Here is a 16985-nt window from a genome sequence, read left to right on the forward strand (position 1 = left end):
CCATCCGTTCCCAGCGCACGGGTTTTTTCGGCTTATTTTTCGGCTAATTTTTCGGCAATTTTCGTCAGCACTCCCTCAAAACGTCCAGCCCATCCATTCAGGCAGAACCCAAAACTCAATCTGCCAGTGCATATAATTCTGTGGGTACGTGCGCTGCCCGCTTTGGTGGCCTTTGCCAAGAACACAAAAACTTATTACAATTGCAGAGAACTGCAAGAACAAATTAAGGCATGAAACGAATGCATCGAGTCGAGATTGCGAATACTCTTACTCTCAAAAAGGTTAAGGGATTCTGCAGGATCCCTTGAAAGATCTGTGGCCATAAAAATCTTCAACTTCCATGCACTTTTGATTATCCAAATTTAATCAGCAGATAACGAATATCTAAATGATTCCAAAATCAATCAAAACCGAAAAACTTCCCAAGGCAAATCCAATCAACAATTGTTTCGCTTTTTTTCTGCCATTACAAAAGGCAAACGAAAACATAAATTATACTGAAATGCAACCCGAAGAGTGCCCGTGCCCCGTTCTGATTCGATTCTGCCATCCTGCCTCCACACAATATTGCGTGACTTTACGTGGGCCCAAAATTGACTTTGATCTGGCACTCATTAGTACTCGTCGCATTGCACTCATCGTTCCGGATGGCAATTTATGCTCCCAAAATTGCTCAATAATATCTTTTGGATTGCAAACGAAGAAGGAGTTGGCGTGTTGCCAGGCAGAGGCAGATGCAGAGGCAGGAACTAGGAGTGCCGCCAAGATCTGTTCTGGGAGTGGGCGATGCATGTGGGCATTGTTCTGCTCTCCGACTGAGAGAACAACTTAAGGCAGACGCATACAGGAAATGTGGTTCCGAGTGGATAAGATTTTTGTGAACTTTTGTTAGTTCCACACCTGTTTTTTCTTTGGCCAAAGCAAATCAAACTTCCCTTCCCCATTGAATACTTTCAGTGAAGACCACACGATACGCTTCGTATGCTAAATGGCCCAAAAACAGCTCAAGAACACACAGACACAGAAATTCCCAAAAATCGCGCGCTTTTTATTGTCGGTTTTCCTTCCTGTCCCAAACAGAGTACTACACTCCTACTTACTGACCCTCCCCAAGACAGGCAGTTGCATGGCCCTGCCCTGCCTTGCCTTCTACGGTTCGACGACTCGTAACGCTCATAGTTCCCCTTTGAACCCCGCCCCAGGGACAGCGATAGGCAGGAGAAGAAGAAAGAAAGCCAAAAGTGCATAAAAAGAAACACCTGATCAAAATTTCAAATTATTACAACGAAATGCGCTAAACATAAGGACAAAACTGGGCATAGCTCGTGCTCGCATACAGATGTCTGTCTATGCACCCTCTATAAGCCATGAAAATGCTTTGGTCTAATGAGCACCGCTCTCGAGGTCCTCCTCGTCGTTGTCGTTGTCGCTGTTTTGACCTGGCCCATAAAGAAAAACTTCAACTGTAATTATGCGCGAGACTGAGGAGAGAGAGAGAGAGACACACATAGAGAGAGAAACTAAGAAAATTCGTGGCTGAATGGGGTTGGGGTCGCGATCGCGGTCTCTGTCGCTGTCGGGGTCATTCAGTATGTAACATGCATGCACCTGACACAGCCGACTCATTACATTTTGGGTGCCGTGCCTCAAAAGGAAGTTGAGGAAATGGCTGTAGATGTGGAAGTGGCTGCAAGCGCGTGCTCTTTGCCCATTCCAAAAAACCATGGCCAAGGCAAAGGCAAAGGTTGAGGGCCAGCCCCGAAGCAGCAGCAGAAACAGAAGTCGAAGTTGAAGCCAAAGACGGAGTGAGAGTCAGCCAAGCGCTGCTGCTGCTGCCACAACTTGAGCATAATTTGGTTGCGCTCCGCTGCCTGGTGGTGGTGGCAGAACTAACAGTTTTCCATCAGCGACAGTGCAACCCCCGTGCGAGGAGTTTTCCTGCAGCGGGAGTCCGATGCGATTGGGAGAATTGGGCGCCAAAACAACAGCAGCAGCAGCGGCAACCGCGTTGCCAGTCAATGACATTCCGCTAGGCTCTGGACGAGTTCTGTTGCCAGGACCTCCGCTCAGCCGACATATGCTCGGGCTCAGGCTCGGGCTGGCTGGCTCGTGCCAACATCAGCATAACAATTAAAATGAAAATATTCCTAGGATAACAACGTGGCGGGGTTGGGTTTGGTTCGTGGTAATGTGGGCGCGTCGATTGCCGCTTGTTCTTTATCTGTCGGTTAACATTTTAAACTGGGACACACACACGGGGTGGGACGCACTAGATAGTTGAGCGGTTCGACTGTAAAGGGTGGCTGGCCGGCTGCATTTAAGGGTTACAGTTAGACCAACTGACGCACGCCCCGCACCCGCGCCTCGCCAACTATATTCCCCGATATAGCCTATAGCATATAGCACTCGGCTGAGTCATCGAATTGGGAATGGTCGAATGGTGGAATGGTCGGCGTCCTGTTTGTAACGGTCACGCACGCAAGGATCAGCCACTGAACAGCGCCTCATATGGCTCACACATGGGCAGCAACAGCAGCAACAGCAGCAGCAGCATATCCTGGCGGTTGTTTGTCTTTCGTCCTCCCATGCTGTTTGTCCAAGTCAAAGTCGAAACTGTGAGCTTCATGCCGTGTCCTGTACCTCCCCCGTCCGGTTAATGTCACTCATAAAATGTGACCAACTGACTCCTCGAATCGAGGAGGCCCAAATGTGCCGGGCATGTGTGACCCTTAACCTTAACTTCGGGCACAAGCATTACCAATCGCATTCTCCTGGTTTCACTTAGCGCGAAATTTTGCAATTATTAATTTAGGAAACAGGCGCTTGTCCCATGGCCAGGGCATGGGCGGTGTGGTTTATGCCGAAATGGTGCTGCCTCGATCAGGACAGGACACCATATGGCGAGCACTTCAAGTGGAACCAACGCTGTGGGAAGTTCCACCCGCCGCACAATGGCTGGAAAGTTTCACTTTTGGGGTGGGGGTGGTCGCCCAGGTCCCAGCAGATCACCCACTGGGCACTGCGAGAATTGCAAGTGGATGTGAACGGCCCAAAAGAATACAATGCTACGAACCAGATGTTATCGTTCTTTGTGGGATCACAACATTTAATTGGGATTTATGCAGGCCTTTATATATACAAATAAAGCCAAGATCCGGCAAGCATTCGATCGATTCTTTACTCGAACACTCGTATGAGCAGATCTTTGCTTTTTTATTTTTGTATAATTTACCATTTTCCATTTGAAGTTGAATTGTGGAAATGATCGGATGATCTATTTCAGCATGAAAGGGCAGTTAAATTATTAGTTTAATTATTGCTTTAATACTCTTTATGTGTATTAATCGATTGTACCGGATATAACACACAAAAATGTATTTATTTATTTATTTAATAGCTTACTATAAGGCTTAAACCTTACAGTAAGTGATGATAAAGCAATGGCTGCTATGGCCTTCAGCTAGCACAAAAATTTGATTAGCCCAAATCAGCCATGAATTATTCGCTTTTCCCCGAATTGCAGCCTTCAAATTGATTGATTTATATGGTAGTTGAAGTCTCTCTTTTTTTAATTGGTGTAAAACCAAAAACTGTCATCTATTAAGAGTACATTTCATTTCATTCATTTCAATGATGCTGAGATCACTTTGCTGCATGCACATCAGTTCGATTGATACACATTTTCCAGTAATGGTTCCACTTAATGTTCCTTCATAGATCATCGATCCCATCCACTGATAGTGTTAATGAATCCAGCGCATTTCAAGAGCGGAGAACAACAGTGTTTCCTAATTGCTTTGTTGACATTTTCTCATCAGCGAGAGGATTCACTGGAACTTGGTTAAATTCGATACACTTTGCTTGCCAAGCAGCCGGGATGATCATAATTTTCGTGTTCCTTACAATATTCCCACATTAAAAGTGCATTTTGTAGGGGCAGGCGCAGCAGGAGCAGAAGCAGCAGAGCAGGAAGCTCACATCAATGAACACTTGAAAGGATTCCAGCTTTAATGGCACGTAGCAAACATGTGCATAAGAAATGTTGCCAAAAGGCGATCGAATTACAACAGCGTGGCGATCGTTTGCGATCGTTGCATCGTTCCATCGATCGCCTTGTAAGTATGAGGAGTATCCATACATATAAGTAGGTCGTTGGCAGTTGGCAGGGGAACTTCGAGGAGGCCTCCTCCCTCCTAGAACCTCGCTGTGATGTGATCCCTGTGTGGCTTCTTACGACGTTCCATTGTAATAAAACAGAGACGAGGCGCAAAAATATTAAACTGCAATAAAGTGGAATCGGAGGCAGAACAAGTGTACATAAAAATCAAATTAATAGTCCATGTCAGTCCCCGAGTCGTCCTGGCACTTTGTTTTGGTGCGATCAGTGGGAAACCTGCGACGAGCACAAAGAGCCATCTCCTCGACAAATGCAATAAATTTCTGGGCACAAAGGCGGAACAGCAGACAGGAGAGGACAGAGGTACGGTACGGCAAAAATCACTTGGTCCTATCAGCCAAATGCAATCTCTCACCTTTCATTTGTCAATTAGTTCAAGTGCAGAGGATCGGCAATGGGAACGGGATCAGCATCAGGTCACGGTCAACTCCCTCGCTTCAGGTAGGCAGAGCGAGAGAGTGAGTGGGAGAGAGGGATTCAGGATCGATATTCTTTTGGGTTTTGCAGTCTATTTTTTTTTATAGGCTGGAAATCAATAAAATATTTATTGTGTATTACTTGGGCGGAGGGCGTACCCACAGGAGCACTTTGTCCAGCACATGTTTGGGCCAGGATTTGGCATCGTTTTGGCCACCATTTGAAAGGGGAGGAACAGTTAGCCGATCTGCTCACACCATGTGTTGGAGAAGATGTCGATGTACTATCCTGTGGACCTGCAATTAAGCAGCGGGAGGGGTCTGGATAGGTGAGGAGTAGAGAAAGGCGAACGGTCAGCGTATCGCGATTAGATTTCCTCTCCAAAGGAGTGAAAAATGTTAACAACTCAGCGACAATCGTAGTGTCCTGCAAGCAGGACACTCGTTGCGCGTGCGCTCTCCTCGGAGTTACAAACAATGCAGTTAATTGCAAAGCCACCAAACAGAGAGGACGCCACGGGATAGGCGCCAGCCAGCACAGGGCTTAATGAGCCGAATGTCTGGGCCCGACTGGATCGACTTTGCGACTCGGCAAGAGATCTGCACGGAGGCCGCCCCGGGGTCACGAGCGCCGCGTGGGCTAGGCGCAGGTATTCTTCGGTGACCGTGCGAAATTGTCCGGCAGGCAACGGGATCGGCCAGTGTCCTGCTGTCAATTTGACACGTTGCTCTCTGCATATCGCAATAGAACGCGCGATACGGGGCATGTCCTCGACTTGTGTGGTGGCAAATCATAATCGGTTTCCCAACTCCTTCACACCGCTCTTAACGGCCTCTCTCGCCCCTCCCCCTCCCCCTCCCGCTCAAATCAAATATCTTCAAGGCAAACAAATGCATTAGGCAAATAAATAAATATCCCCTGGAATAATATTAACTGCGATCAGGCAAGTGGCAGGGCAGGCACTCTCTGTCAGACTCCGTCTCTGTGTTCTCATTGCTTCTTATGTTATTTCTCATAATATTTTCGCTCAGACTGTGCCGCCAACTCGTTTTGTATTTGCTGCCTTCCAAGAATTCCCTTTGGCTCTTGACGCTGGCCGTTTTTTTTTGGCCCAGGGCGACCACCAACACATCCCCACAAAAATCATAAAAAGGCGGCAAAACCTCAAAAAAACAACTGAGAGAAGAAATACATTGGGCCACAACCTGTGTGCATTTATGATATATTTTGGTTGCTGAGGTCGCCGAATGACGCAGTGCATTTGATTCTAAGACACCGCCAGCCACCAGCCACCAGCCACCAGACAACGACAACGCCAGCGTCCTTGGGTCAGTGTTTGTGTCCCTATAAATTTGTTGCCTCGGTCATCATCCTTTGTCTTTCGCACACCACTCGAGCCTGCAATTGTGTGCAATTGAACGTTTTGATTTCCCGGGAGGTCTCAGTGCCCAGCCATCGATCGATTGGACATATATGTATACAATATGGTACGTACCCAAACCCAAACCCAACCCAATCCGGCGCTCTCTTTTCCAATTTCATGGGCTGTCTGGGGGCGGCACTAGCTTTATTTTCGCGTGTCACGTATTTTTACGATCTTATTCCTGCTAATGATCTTTTCAAGTGCAATGCCAAATAAACCCAAAACAATGCTGGGTGGCCACTGGCCAAGATCACGACTATTAGATAATGTTTTCGGTCATAAATTGAACAGTTCGCAGAAACAGTTCGGCTAGGGGCACAAAATTTACTTCATTTGCTTGGAAATTCTATAACTATCGGATCGAATTCTGCACTGAAAGTTACGCAGTTCGGCAATCCATTTCTTGGAAGGAACTTTCAGCCAGGGAACAGCTGCCACACGTACTAGTAAATACAAACTTGAAGCTGTCCTGTCTGTTTTCTGGGAATAGCTTAGGGCTAAAGGGAGAGCCTCAATCCTTTGCTGATCCCAAAAAAGGAGAGACAGAACCTTTCCAAACAACCTTGATCCCGAATTAAGCAAACGCCAGATGTCCTTAAGTTTTCTGGTCAAATAGGTTTCAATCGAATCATCCATTAATTAGAATGCACTTGGGGGCAAATCGCCCATGAAATTGGAGCAACCACGTTGACAGCTTCCAAATCAATGCACACAGATACTCGTGCACCTACCCTCCCTCCTACATGGGCACAAATTGCTCAATCAACACCACATGCAAAGGAGTTTCCAGTACATACATATATCACCAGGCGACATCGACGACATATGGCTGGGTCTGAGGGGTTGACCACTTCAAGGATGATTCCGCATGCCGCTCTCCTCGTCGAAGGCGACTCGGGTTTCACGACATGCTCGTAATTCTTTCGGTTTTTTTTAGTTCTTGGGGTGCCCGATGCCCAGTGCCCAGTGCCCAGTGCCCAGTGTCTGGGGCCTAATAAACACATAGCCGTAAACAAAACAGGCGGCAGCGCCAAAAAGGATCTAATGAAAACCGATCGCAGCTACCGTTATCCTGCCCGTCCCCAGTACACCGCTCTGTGGCACTGTCTCTGCTTTCGGGTCGTCTTGTTTTGATAAAATCTCAAGTAACCAGCTCGCTCCTTGCTTGCTGCTCATTAGCAGCGCTCCCAGTGATACGTCTGCAGGCTGTGGGTCAAGTCAAGTCGCGACATGAAAGGATCAGCAGCGATTTATAGAGTCCTAAACTCGATGATTGTTTATGCCGCCGTCGTCATTGCTTGTCCTGCAACATTGTCCACATGTGTTGGAAACTTTTCGGTTTACAAAAACACATTCACGCGACTCTGCCGCTCATCCAAATTCTGTTGTTTATGTCTGGGTGCAAGGGTCCAAGGGTCCAGGGGTCCAATAATCAAACTCCAGCATAGAGTGGCGGTGGTGGTGGGGGCATATTGATTTTCCCAGGGCCACGAAAAAGGAGCCACATCACACATTGCGCTGTAAGGCCATTGTTTGGTCATTTACATTGGAACGCCTGCGCAGCCCCGAAGAATGGAAAATAATTTGGTAATCTGTGAAAAAGCCAAACCCCCATAAAAACCACAACAGAGACGAAGCGAGACCCTCTCAGCTCGTTTATATTTTCACAGTCTCCCCCCATAGCTCCCATTATCTAGCAGAGAGAAAGAGAGAGCTCTGAATACAAAACTCGTTATAGGGTTAGGCCTTTGACGTTTGGAAGTGTGCATATAGAAGGAAAAAAGGGCAACATCATGGTGAATCCTTCCCTACCAGGCACAGCAGCAGCACGGCCTCCAATCCCATCCCAATCCCAATCCATCCCATCCACGTGCAGGCCTCGCTTCAGTCGCAGTTTCAGCTTCAGGCTACTGCGCCATATATCTGGAACTAAATCTGAACCTGACTGTGGCTCTGGCTGTGGCTGCCCCCGCCCCCGTGCCGCCTGCACTGACTCCTGCCCCTCATGCTACCTGTCCTCAACCTGTTTGCATGGCATTTATCATTTTTCCTTTGCCTATCCTTCTTCTTGGTTTGTTTTTCCCATTTCTTTTTGGCAGGAAATCTCAGCGAGTTCCAGTTGGATTTTCCCCTCTCTCTGAGGTCTCCCTCTCCCTCTCTCTGACAAACAGGTTCTATTGTTTAGGATCAACCTGAACCTCTACCCCGCCTCTGTCTATATACTTTACCTGTACGGGTACGTGTACGTGTACGGGTACGGGGTATGTATTGGATTTTCCTCTATGTCCCGAGATTCTCACTCTTCTTTCGTTCTCTATCTCTCACTCCTTATGTGTTTACCTGTTGGTTTGATTCTCTCTGTTTTCTCTCACTTCTCAGTTCTCCTTCTCAGACCTCACCTCACTCAAGTGGGGGGGAAAATTATATGTTGTGATTCTGTAACGGAAAAACGGCTGAGCCAGTGCCAGGGCCAGAGCCAGGGCTCGCTGGCTAGCTGGATGGATACGTGGAAACACTTCCACGCCAAGGAGATCAAATACAAATAGACAGATTTTAATGACACACTAAAATGCAATCATCCAATTTTTTAATGTGTAACCTCTTCAGAACTCTTTCCATAATGGGCTGCTACCCGGCCGTTTCTCACGATCCCGCCTGGGGTCATTCAACCAGCGCTGAAGGATGCCCAAACATCACCATCATCCGCCGACTCCTCCCTCTCTATCTCTCTCTCTCTGTCGCTGATTGCCCTCACTTAATTGCCTTCTCATAGGCATTCGATTTATGCATCAGGCATTAGATGCTCGTATGCCCAAAAGAAATAAAATATAATTTCACGGCTGGTTAGTTGTGGTTGTAGGAGAGAAAGGCAGCGGCGTGGGCGTGGGCGTGTGCTTAGTGTTTGATTTTAATCTACAGATTGGCCATATCTATATGGTGTCTCCTGTGTGGCTGGTGGCAAATCGATTTCGTTACCGTTATGGGCGAAATCCTTTGATGATATGATCATTATTACCATGCTGGCAAAGCGGCAAGTGTTTCAAGTCCAGAAAGGTTTATTAATGATCCGCTAACTGGCAAACTGGCTTCTGTCCTGGCTGATTCCTTGGGCGGAATCCGCTTGGCCTCCTCAAAGCATTGTGACAGCAGCTCTCCTGTGGCTCTCCTGCGGCATTCTGCATTATGGCTATGAAGGATTTGTTGGCACAAAGTTCTCTTTGCTCATTTACAACTCATTTCTTTGAGACTCTAGCCAAAGGCAATTAGCATGCCCCAATGAGACTGCAAAAATTGCCAAAGATACAATTGCTTGGCAGCGGTTGGATCTTTGAAGTACGAATCGGTTTCAGTGGTTTCAGCACACAATGGCGACAAATGCACCGACACTCTGTTTGTTAGGCAAAAGAATGGGCCACTACTACTACTATAGAGTGGGAGGTAACTGAATGGATCGTCTTGTATAGGTTTAGTTTAGTTTTTATTTTGTATATTTTTTGCATAGTTTTCTATCATTTTATTTGGATTTCTATTGAATTATTTGATTTTAAAATATACCCAAAAGATTTCTCTTTTGTTTCCACAGGCAATTCTCACTGTTCTCAAACCATATATCAATCCAAAATCCAACTGCCATGGCTGTTGAAATTCCTTTAAATACCACCTCCAAAATCTTCAGAAAAGTATCCTCAGAGACAATGGCAATTCTTAGTTCCTAACACTCTGTGTAAACAATTGGCTATGTAATTTACATTCGAGTCAAAAACATCTTGGATTTTAGCGGCAGAGTGTGAAAACCCATTATCCATTTGTATCCTCCTATAGATACCGATATATCTTTGCCGCTGGACTCCGGAGCTTAGGCTCTTGCAGAACAATAAAACTAGAAATCATAAACACACGTATAAAATGAGAATAAAATCTCCGGCGCAGAGACAAAACATTACGCAAGTCTCAGCTACTGTGTTCAAAGTGAAGTTCTCGGGAAAAAATCATAAAAACTTCCGGCCGAAGGGTAACACTTGTGCAAAAAAAACAAAACAGCGAGTACGTATGGATATTGGTTGAGTGAATACTTCCAGGAAATTGAACAATTTGAGCATAATTTGCATATATGGATATGTGTACTGAACTTGTCCAGCGGGGGGATGAGCACGAGGGTCTTAGGGCGGCAACTGTTTGACGACAGATTGCTCAATGGCCGGGGATCAATGTGATTTAGTTATGTGAATAGGAAACTAGTCTGCAGATGCCAGGACCCAGCTCTGCTCTGCTCTACTCTTTCGTCCAGTTGAAATTTTTGCACAACAAAAACGAGATCATCTCATATGGCAACAAAGGTATTTCACACATTTAGGCTCACGATTGAATGCACAGCCGAGTAGGACTATTGGTCTATTTGGCACATGTGTGGCCGGCTGGGCCAGGGCACACAGGTCAGGGTTTACTCTGCCCTAAAGATCTATTCTAGATATGCAGAACAGCTCGCTCTCTCGCTAACTGGAACTGAACAGCTACAACTTGTATTGTGGATAGTTAATCAATTAACAATAGCCAAAGCAGAGACAGAGAGAAGAGAGAGGAGAGAGACAGTGAGGAATGTTCTGAACAGCGGGGTAAAAGGATCTTGGTACGGGATAAGCCTGCTTTAACTTGAAAATATTGCTGGTTCCGCATACTCTATTGAGCGGGAGAGAGAGAATAACTAACTTGGATATTGTTTTGTTTGGTTTTGTTTGGCATTTCTTAATGAATATGTGGGTGGGGTTGGAATATTGTTTCAGCCTACACATGCAAATTCTGAAAATGGGAAATCGGAAATGGAAAATGGGAAAAAAAAAATGTAGAAAACTAAAAGTAGAAGCAGAAATCTTAAGCCGGCCTAACTCACGATGTGAGTCCAAAGATATGAGGCTACGAAATGAGCACCACACACCGTTAAGAGTTATTGGCTTTGGTGCTGCGGCGGTTGAGCAAAGTGAACAGCAGTGCAGCAGGGCAGGGCAGCAGGGCAGCAGGGCAGGGCAGGCAAATCCTTTCCTCAAAGAAATCCTTTCACAGTAAAATTATTTCAGAGCTGCGGCCAACCCAAAAACAGAAACAGAAACCAGAAAAAAAAGAGCGCCAAAAATAGTTTCCTTGTATATTTGCCTTTGTCCTTTGCCGTTGGCCGTTTGCCCTTACCCTAGATAACACTGACGAACAAAAAATCCATGCAACAGAGAAGGAGAACAGAGGCGAGCATAGGAGCTGCAGTTAGATATTATCTTCGGGTTCGGCTGGACCTCAAGTGGGTCTGGATAGCTATAGTCAGCTGATTGAAACGAGCCAAAGAGAAGAAAATAAATAAATAAAAACCAAAAACGAAATCCTTTCTGCAGTTGGTCGATCCCTTTTTTTTTTTGCTGTTGTTGACAGTCCTGTTCATTGATGCGTTTATCATCTCCGGGAGATGCGAGACCCCAGATATCGGCTGGACAGTGGTGAGGAGGTCCCGCTGTGGGTGCCATTGATAACTGCTCGGAGAGTAGATCTTTCCAGCCATTCATCCGCAACTAATCTGCGTTTGCCATAATTATTTGCTCAACGAAAAAGAGCAAGAGAGAGAGATCTCTGTGGACCAGGTCCTGAACCTGCCTCTCGATAAGGCTGACGATGATGCGCAAAATGTTACCCTCCTATCGTGATATATCTTCATTTTGCCTCTTTCGGCTATTTATTTGTAATGTATATGGATCTGTTTGTGTGTGTGTGCTGATTCCTTGGCCACCATCGTCGCAGTCTAGATTAAAATCAATTAGCCATAAAATGCAGCATCTCAATTAGGCATCAGGTGGCAGGGGCGAGACACTCGAGGCACATTTCGAGGGCGTAGCTGTGGCTTGCTAAATGGTTGAGAAGAAAACTAAACATGCTAGGCATGCAGTTAAGGAAAACCTCCGCTATAAAGGAAACCTAAGAGCACACAGCTAATATATTCTCTTATAGCATTTCCTTTTACCAACCTTTGAATAATCGAAAAGCAATTTATCTGTCTCCCCAAAACCCTTTTATTACAACAATTGTCCAGTGTTTAACATTAAAATGCATGATAGCACAGTATTTCCCAAAGAATTCAGTCTGGGGGAGGTCTTCTCCATCGGATTGCCTGTTTAATATTTTCCACGCATCAACATTTGGTCGGTCAACTTCCTTCCGCCTTTGGCAGTAAAGCGGCTTATAAAAAATGATTTCTTTCAGAGTTCCATTCCACACCGCCAGCTCCGAGACAGAACTGAAAGTCCCCGTCCAACGAAAGCAAGAGCAAACAAGGCTGGGCTGGGCTGTGCTGTGTGGCGAGGTAAATAAACTTGACTCCTAGCCCAGCCGAAGAGCACAGCGCGGGGGCTTGATCGGCATTCAGATAGAGCAGAAGAAGGGAAAACACAACAACATTCTAAGAAATAAAAAGAGGAGGGGAGAGAGAGATACTCGTACTAGACAAACCAGTTGGACGTGCGGCAGCGAGAACATGGGGCGCCCGATGGAGAAAAATCAGGAAAAACGCCCAAGCCAAGGAGAGAAGCGAGGACTGTACCTACAGTGAATGCGTTGCAACGGATGCCAGTACCAGTTTGGAGCCCACGACCAGCCACTATCCAGCCTATCCAGCCTTTACAGATTTTACAGCCTTTCCAGCCGACAAACAAACAAATAAGCGTGCGCAGCCATAGAGCGGGGGGGATAGAGCTGGTATCTGGTGGGATGGCAGTGGGATGGAATGGCTGTGGCTGTAGCTGTGTATATGGCTATGGTTGGGCAATGGACTGGACGTTGAGCGTGATTGCATACAGTGGAATCGAAACGTAGAGGAAGACGGCAAACATGCCTGGCATAATAAAGGGGTAGAGCAGCGACTACGACTCCAGCAGAACAGCAGAAGAAGACAAGGAAGAGCAGTGTAAATGTTTATGTATCTATGGGATACCTTACATATGTACATATGCATGTATCCCCCCAATACATGCATACATGCGTACGAGTAAGGTATCTCTATGTATCCGCGGGTGTGTAGGCCTAGGCCCCTGTGGATCCAATCCACCAAAAGGTGACTGATCTTTACAATTCGACACTTTGACTTTACAAACGAGGGAGATGGAGTATCAGCAATCGGGTATGAGAATGGAAATGGCTATGGGTATAGGTAGACTCGTATGATGGGTATGGAATGGGTTTACGAGGACAGAGCGGACAGCGTAATCAAAACAAAATTCATCGAACATTGGCCCGAGTCGAAAACAAAGTTGTAGAAAATGTGATACCTGGTGGGCAAGAGGGCAAGAGGCCGAGACCGAGGCCCAACGAAGACATAAAACAAGTATCCAATACATAAAAAAATAAAATAGGATGCACGATCTTGTATCTGTGTGTGCGTCGTGTCTGTGTGAGTGGAGACAGGGTCAAGGCAAACAGAGATTTAAGTATTTCATCTTTCTGTTTTTTTTTTTTTTCGTTTCATTTTATTTTTAAGGAATGGCTTACGTTGGATTTGCCTGGCTGAGCATGCTAATGGATTTTCACTCCATCCTGACAGTCCGAGAGTTTTGTTTTTGGGAGGGCAACATCAAAGCTGCTTTTTTAGGTTTTTAGGAAAATGCGATAAATGTAAATGGATATGATGGGGTTAAGCAGAGTAAACCAGTTCTAAATGAAAATGTATATTCTCTCTCGTGCTCGTGCTCGTACTCGTACTCGTACACACACAGCATGCAGTTTTTATTTTTCGGGAAACTTGTTGAGCTGGCAGCTGGCCCGAGGATTCTTAGCTTTGATTTGGTCCGGTCTGGTGCCCGCTTCTGGTCCGCTCAAAAGCTAAATCAACCCTGAAGATATAAGAGCTAGAGCCGCATATGGAACAGAGATCCGAGCAATGTGGTTCTGCTATGCTGTGCCCGAAACATCTCCCAGCCATTTGCTGAGTATGCGTAATTTTTATGACGGAATTATTACATCATTCATCTTCATCAAGCGCGACAATGACACAGATTTCCAAATGCCGAAACGTGCTTATCAACTGCATAATTTTTTGTTTTGTTTTCGGCTGCAACTTCCAACTGACCAACTGGATCCATGGATGGGGGGAAGTGTGTGTGACTAGAGGGCTGCGAATGCGGCTGCGGATGCGGGTTTTGGGGTTGCTGGGAAAAGTTGTCACTGCAAATGTCGTGTCCGTCTCGTTCTCTGATTTGTAATCAAATTAAATTCTGTTTGTCCAAACAATGAAAAAGGTGAGCGACAACAACATCACTGATAATGCTGCGTCCTGTATTCATTGGAAACGCCAAAGTCAAGGAGGAAAATGCAACGAGTTTTCCCACAGTTACCGCACCGCACCGCACAGCTCCACAGTCGTTCCAGGGAAAACACTACCACCCCCCCTCCTTCCTTAAACCGAAAACCTCATAAATTCTCACTTCTCTTCTCTCTTTTTTTTTTTTGGCAGGCCGCACCGCACACAGCGTAGGAAATATGAAGCGGAAGGAGGAGCAGCGCAGCGCAGCGCCAGCACTGAATAGAGCTGCCCAAAAATTCCTGAGATAATCAACAGCATTATCTGCTGATTATGTCTTTGAGAAATTCTATGAAAATTGCACCTTAAAGGAGCCGCACCAAAAAAATTATTGAACTATATCCGGGATGATCAGCGGATGATGAGGATGCGAACACCCCTGCGCTGCGCCCTCTGACTGAGTGGAGTGGTCGAGTATCCGTTTTCGCTCGGGCTCCTTTTTGCAAATTCTCTCGGCGCAGAGTCCGACCTCATCAGACCCTCGGTCACTTGAGGTTTAAGCCAACATTTAACAAAAAAAAAAAAAAGGGAGCCGAAAGAAGAAAACAAAAAATGTAAAAAACACCCAAAGAAGGTACCAAAAATGAGTGAAATAAACGTGAGAACATTGAATGTCCTTTGAGGATAAATAAAAAAAAAAGAAAAAAAAGAAATTTGCTTGGGACGCGGCGGCTGCTTATTGTTCGTGAAGTGCTTGAAGAGATTTGCTAGTTGTGTCCTTATTATGCTGCCGTCGAGCGTTTATTGTTGTAGGCGAGCATGAATGAGCCAGGAATTGCATGAATGAAGTCCGTACGTACGTACGTATGGGCCACACAATGTACAATAAATATATCTGAAAGATTGCCGCGTTTTTAGCTGGAAAGTAATGAAGGAACCCAAGCAGGATTCTGGATTCAGGATGCAGTCGAGGCGTGAGAAGGAAGGAATTTTTGCGGCCTTGCCAACAAGTCTATTAAGGTGCGGGACAAGTGTCTATGGGTTTACGTAACCTGGGTGGTACGCAGACAAACACACGTGACATGCTGAAAGGCAGGATGTTCGGTAACAACGCCCATCGCATTCCATGCCATTGATTTTTGCGCGCCAAATCGCCGTTGGGTAAACATTGTGTGAAACTCTGTTTTAGGGCCCTCTCACATCCTGCTCGCCTCGTCTCGCCTTGACCCTTCCGCCGTATGCAGATATTGCCCGGCAAATCGCACATTAGAACCCACATGCAACTCTCTGGCCCAGCAGTCAAACATTATGCAAGCATAAACAGGGTCCAAGACCCAGCCAAAAAGCGAACCAAAGCGAAGGTCGAAGCGCTGCCATTGATGGACATTGATGGACGGAAGAAGGGGTGGGGAAAACCCATTTGGGACACGTTTTTATGGAGGTGCGAAATGGCACATTCTTTGCTTTGGTCTCTGGGCCCACGGAACCTGCCGCGTCATTGACTGTGTCCTGCCCTGCCCTGCCCTGCCTGCGGACCAGTGCTGTGGCTGAGGCTGAGGCTGTGACTGTGCTGCAAGCCTTTGCAATTTGTCACCTGAGGCGACATTCAACCAGAGGCAAAACGCATTCCAGCTGAGTTTTTGCTTTGAGCCCTGTCACCTTTTGGGTCTTTTCATTTGGCCACGATTTTTATGAATCGAATTCGGTAACTACGGTTACTACGGTTACACTTTTGCCTTTTTTTTGCCCGTTGAACCGTTACACATGGCCGGTTCATTCATGGCCTCACACTCGGGGGACCGACCTTGACGGGGTTTTCTTTTTCTTTTTCACTTTTTGATTTCATGAATTTATCAAATATTTATCAAATTTCCAATGAAAATATTTGTGCACAATTTTTGGCCAAATCATTTCCTATTTGCAAAGTGCACAAGTGGGAAGAAAAACACTTTCCCAGGCTGACAAAAATTGCAATTTATGCAATGAAAAAAAAGGTTTGAGAGCTCTGACTCCACAGGAATCAAGCGGAACCCCAAAGGATTTGCCACAGTTTCCAGGAAGAGTCAAACCCGAAAATACTGAATGAAAGAAAAAAAGTTAATTCCAATTTCAGATCACATTTTAGACCCTAATCTATGGCGGATGGGGGCACTTCAATTGCTTGGAACCTGTCAACATAATTAATCCCAGGAAATTCTAAATTCTGGATACTGGAATCTGGGAATCTGGGAATCCCCCCCTCTGCAGCAGATCAGCTGATGGCAGGCAACGGCGGCATTGGCCTTTTGAATGAGGCACAAAATATGAACAATTCATAAAGAAGAGAGAGAGAAAAAAATATATATATATATTTAAGGCCTTGATTTCTTTAGCCTCTGTTTTGATCGACATTCCCAAGGATGTGCCTCCAATTCTGCTGTTGCCGCTGCTGTGTGTTAATTGTCCAGCATTGTGATCATGGATGTGGCTGTGGACGTGAACAGGTCTTGTCTGGTGTGGTGCCATTAACAACAATTCAGAGAGAGAGCCCACATCCAGATCCACATCATCCAGAGCGATCCCACGGCTTGTCGCCTTGTTTTTCGAGCCGTTTTTTATGCCATTTACACAGAAATCTTGCAACAAATCACGAGCTCCTTTTTACCCACTCAGTGTGTGTGTGTGTGTGTGAGGGCATCTGTGCGCCTGTGTGTGTGCGTGTA

Source organism: Drosophila obscura, unplaced genomic scaffold, assembly GCF_018151105.1.
Source record: "Drosophila obscura isolate BZ-5 IFL unplaced genomic scaffold, ASM1815110v1 contig_150, whole genome shotgun sequence".
In the NCBI taxonomy this organism is placed as follows: Eukaryota; Metazoa; Arthropoda; class Insecta; order Diptera; family Drosophilidae; genus Drosophila; species Drosophila obscura.